This window comes from Myotis davidii, unplaced genomic scaffold (assembly GCF_000327345.1).
Source record: "Myotis davidii unplaced genomic scaffold, ASM32734v1 scaffold514, whole genome shotgun sequence".
In the NCBI taxonomy this organism is placed as follows: domain Eukaryota; kingdom Metazoa; phylum Chordata; class Mammalia; order Chiroptera; family Vespertilionidae; genus Myotis; species Myotis davidii.
In genome coordinates, this window is record NW_006286236.1 from 703,709 (window position 1) to 708,943 (window position 5,235).

Here is a 5,235-nt window from a genome sequence, read left to right on the forward strand (position 1 = left end):
GATGGTAACTTTAAAGGCCCCTCTAGCCTAGACTCCTGTGACAGGTTACAACAGACTCCCCAGCTCACCCCCTCCCATTCCCAGCCCCATGGAGTAGGTCCCAGGGACTGGACCTCCTGCACGGATGGCCACACTGAGCAGCGGGGAGGCGAGAGACATCACATGAATTCAACGGAGTGTGCTCATTTATTTATTTATGTTTAATCCTCACCTGAGGAGGATATTTTCCCCGTTGCTTTTTAGAGAGAGTGGAAGGCCCCAACAACCTGGAAAAGCCCTGTTCTTGACAATTTATTACACCCAGCCTGGGCCATTAACATGCAGCTTCACACACTTCTTGGAGTTTGATAAATATTTATTCCTAGTTTATTGTCTAGACTCTAGCCCAGTGATGGCGAACCTATGACACGCGTGTCAGAGGTGACGCGCGAACTCATTTTTTTGGTTGATTTTTCTTTGTTAAATGGCATTTAAAGATATAAAATAAATATCAAAAATATAAGGCTTGGTTTTACTATGGTTGTAAATATCAAAAAATTTCTATGTGACACGGCACCAGAGTTAAGTTAGGGTTTTTCAAAATGCTGACACACCGAGCTCAAAAGGTTCGCCATCACGGCTCTAGCCTGTACTCAGGCTGTGTGAGCAAAGTTTAGGCATTTCCCCAGGATCACAAAACACACACTGTCCTGGGCTTTGAACCCTGGGGGGTCCGGCTTTAGTGTCGTGCAGCCCATCCAAAGGAGTTCTCCCCAGTTCTGGGTGTATTCACCAGTCTTCTGTTGAGCACCTACTATGTGCCAGGTCCTGTGCTGGCCCTGTCACGTCTCGATAGGTGGGACCCAGGCCCTGCTCTTGGGGAAGAGATGGCCAGAAGAGGTGTGAGCAGTCTGCGGGCTGGGTTGGGGAGCCCAGGTTTACCACACACACCCACATTTACAGTCCAGCGGGAGAGAAAAATCAAGGCTCCAGTTCCTGGAATGTGATCAGAGGCTGCCGAGGAGGAAGAGAGAAGGGGCATCCTTGAAGGAGTGAGTGAGAAGTAGCTCCCGCCTCTCTGGGCTGTGTGGCTGGTGTGGGGGAGACAGTGATAACACAGCATCATGACTGATAAAAAGGAAACCAGAGCCTTGACAATGACCGGCATGGCCTTCTGCTCTGTCCCTTCTCTGACTTCCTCTTTTGTCCTCCTCCATTTCTCATCCTCACTCTTCTCGGAACATTCCCGCCCACACCTGCGGACCAAGGACGTTTCTGTTCTTGGAGTGGAAGCAGCGAGGGGGAGGTGAAGAAAGTGAGGTGTCTGCTGGAGACAAGCGCTGCGGAGGAAATAGGACCGAGGGGTTGGGAGCGTGCAGGGGTGCTCTGCCTGTGTGGGTGCCCCTGACCGAGGGAGGTGACATTTCATGTGAGACCTGAAGAGCTAGAAGGAGCCCTGCCTGTCAGGAACTGAGGGACAGAGGCCCTGAGGTGGAAAAGCTGATCGGTTCTAGGATCAGAGCGAGGCTGGTGAGTGAGGGGGGCAGTAGGAGGAGAGGGCTGGGGCAGCTGGCATTTGCATCCTGTTCCAATTTGGTGGGGAGCTTTTGGAGGGTTTTAAGTAGGAGAGAAAACTGTTCTTTTTTTAATTTTAAATATATTTTTATTGATTTCAGAGAGGAAGGGAGAGGGAGAGAGATAGAAACCTCAATGATGAGAGATTCACCAATTGGCTGCCTCCTGCACACCCCACACTGGGGACGGAGCCAGCAACTTGGGCATGTGCCCTGAGCTGGAATGGAACCATGACCTCCTGGTTCATAGCTCAGCGCTCAACCACTGAGCTACACCAGCCAGGCAAAACTGTTCTGTTTTTAAAGGGATCCCTCTGGCTGCAGAGTGGACTGAAACCAGAGCCCCGTGGGTGGGTGGGTGGTCAGTGGCTCGAACCAGCTGGGTGAGAGGTGGTGGGACGTGGACTGGTTTGAGACCTGGGGACAGACATGCTTTGCTATGAAGTAGGAAGAAGACTGATGTCCCTGTACCCATTTCACAGATGAAGGAGCTGCAGCTCAGAGGCAGTCCCTGCATAGGGGGACTATTATGCCCACTTTACAGATGTAGCAATTGAGGGGAAGGCATTCGTCCAAAGTGATATAACGAAGGTCAAGTGTACGTCCCTAGGGCACTTTCTCTGCTTCCAGCCAGTGGTTCTCAACCTTCTGGCCCTTTAAATACAGTTCCTCATGTTGTGACCCAACCATAAAATTATTTTCGTTGCTACTTCATAACTGTCATGTTGCCACTGTTATGAATCGTCATGTCAATATCTGATATGCAGGATGGTCTTAGGTGACCCCTGTGAAAGGGTCGTTCGACTGCCAAAGGGGTGACGACCCACAGGTTGAGAACCGCTGACCATTTCTCTCTCCAGGTGTGGCTGGGATTAGTCAGCGCTTGACGTTGCAGGAGGAAATGGAGGCTCCCAAGAACAGCACTCCTGGTAGTGAGTCTGGGCTAGGACCCAGGGCCTCTGGTAGGAGTCTAGACCCCGTGTCTCCCTGCCACAGTCCCTGCTTCCTGGTGGGCTGGCGCAGAATCCACAAGAGGACGATAATGGAGGTGATGCTTAATTGCGCATTTCCACCCTCGGTGCTGCCGATGCCCAGGGACCGGATGCGGATGAGGAGGCTCTGCTTTGTGGGGAAGCGGGTACATTCCCAGCTGCCTCCCGCGTGGCTCGATGCCCACTGTGGGGGAGTGTGTGTGTGTGTATGTGAGTGTGTGTAACTGTGCATGTGAACATGTCAGTGTGGTGCCTGCAGGAGCTGCAGCTTCTTCAGTAGTGTTGGGCACCTGGGCACCCAGGGGCACCTCGCCACTCCCTGCTAGGTCCCCAAGTCCCCTCACTGCTCCGTCCACTTGTCCTCAGGCCCCTTGGTTCCCGTGCCTTCTCTCCGGGCCCTGCTTAGGCTTCTTGATGAGAAAATAATTAACCACAGTCTCATTCTCCAAGGCTTCCACCCGGTTCCCCTGGCCAAGTTAAAAATATTCACAATGAGTAGGGCTGGGGTGGGAGGAGTACAAGAGGCTGGGGACATGGGGCCACAGGGAGGCAGGGGTGTGTTGGGAGGGCGGCCTGGTGTGTGTCTGAGCGCAGAGCTTGGGAGAGGAGAAAGAGGGGCTGGGGCGAGGCTGGGGCCGCCTCCCACTGGGCCTCACGGTGTGAATCTTGCCCTGTTGGGCTCTGCTTCCTCCTGTGAGAGCTGAGGAATTAGCATTAGACTTAAGTACTTGCAAAGCATTGCCCCTGGTTGTAAACAGGTGATTCCCCCAAACAAAAGCAAACAAAACATACCCACAAACTGCTGTGGGGAATTAAATTTGGGAGCCCACACCAGGATCTATAAAGTCAAACCACAATCTTTACTGCAGAGCTTTTCAGAACCTTTATTGGTTGAAAACTTTATTTTTATGGATAATGAATGCGCTTGCACACATCATTTAATTCTGATGGTGTGGAAGGAGTTGGGGAGCTCACAGCGCTTTCCTGTACCAGCTCTGCCCCCTCTGACCTCGCTGTCAGCAGGCACCATGGCAGTTTCCAGTGCTGAGAGATGGTATCTGCCGTACCAGCCGATATGGGTACAGACTTTCTCATGAAGTGACCACGAGTTTCCCAAGAAGGAGGGAGGAGTCTCGATGCAGCATTTAACAAAACATATATTTTTAAATTGATTTCAGAGAGGAAGGGAGAGAGAGAAACATCAATAGTGACAGAGAAGCATCCATCGGCTGCCTCCTGCATGCCCCCCACTGGAGACTGAGCCCGCAACCCAGGCATGTGTCTTTGACCAGAATCAAGCCCAGGACCCTTCAGTCCACAGGCCGACGCTCTATATCCATCCAGCCCAACCAGCTAGGGTGGATGCAGCGTTTTAAAAAGCCTGTTTGGCTCGGTGGATCGAGTGTTGGCCTATGGACTGAAGGGTCCCGGGTTCAATTTTGGCCAAGGGTACATGCCCGGGTTGCCAGCTCGATCCCCAGTGGGGGGCGTGCAGGAGGCAGCCGATGGATGCTTCTCTGTCATCATTGATGTTTCTCTCTCTCCCTTCCTCTCTGAGGTCAATAATAATAAAAAAGAATATATATAGATATTAAAAAAACACAACAACTTACTTTGACACACCCCACTCCCAAGCATTTCTGGGTCCAGCATCTGGAGGAACATTCTTTGGGAAATGTGGGGTCCCTGGTCCTATGTTCTCGAACGAGATTTTAAAAAACCCTCACCTGGGGATATTTTCCCATTGATTTTTGGAGAGAGTGGGAAGGAGGGCGAGAGACAGGGAGAGAAACATCAAAATGAGAGAGACACATCAATTGGTTGCCTCCTGCACGCACCTAACCAGGGCGACCGAGGTAGGTGCCTTTGACCAGAATTGAACCCGTGACCCTTCAGTCCACAGGCTGATACTCTACCCATTGAGCTAAACCAAGGGCTCTAGTGAGATTTTGTGTAGGCCGGGAGTTAGCAGAGTTCTGAGAGTTCAGACTCTTCCCTGAGAAGGTGGCAGTGACCTCTGTCCTTAGCTGAGCACCCGGGGGCTGCCCTGAGCTTGAGGGGAGGTACCAGAGCTGGCAGCCCATTTGGGGACACTGAGCCCCAAGAGGGCAAGCACTGGTTCAGGTCAGAAGCAGGTCAGAGGGCCAGCCAGAACCAGGACCCAATGCTCCCGGGCAGTGCTCCCACATGCAGGGCCCACACCTGAGCGGGGCCCACACCTGAGCAGGGCCCTAGAGGTGCCCTGGGGGGAGAGACCCCTGGGAGCTCTCTGAAGCCTGGGACCCCTGGTGCACACTTCATTTCCTGGGAAAGGAAGAAGCACAGGGATTGTGACTGGCGTGTGGCAAATGCACACAGTGGGTGATGTGCAGGTTGTGTAGGACCTCTGTGCTGTGGGAGCTCTGGGTGTGTCACCGGGTGCCCCTGGGGCTGTGCCGGAGTGACCTGTGCGCAGGAGCCTCTCGCGGGGGTGTAGAGGGGGCGGTCATGTGTGTTATGAGTGTGTGTGTGAGTGTGTGAGTGTGTGTGTGAGTGTGTGAGTGTGTGTGTGCGTGTGTGCGAGTGTGTGTGAGTGTGCGAGTGTGTGCGAGTGAGTGTGTGCGTGTGCGTGAGTGTGTGTGAGTGTGTGTGAGTGTGAGTGTGTGTGTATGTGTGTGAGTGTGTGAGTGTGTGTGTGTGTGAAGTGCGTG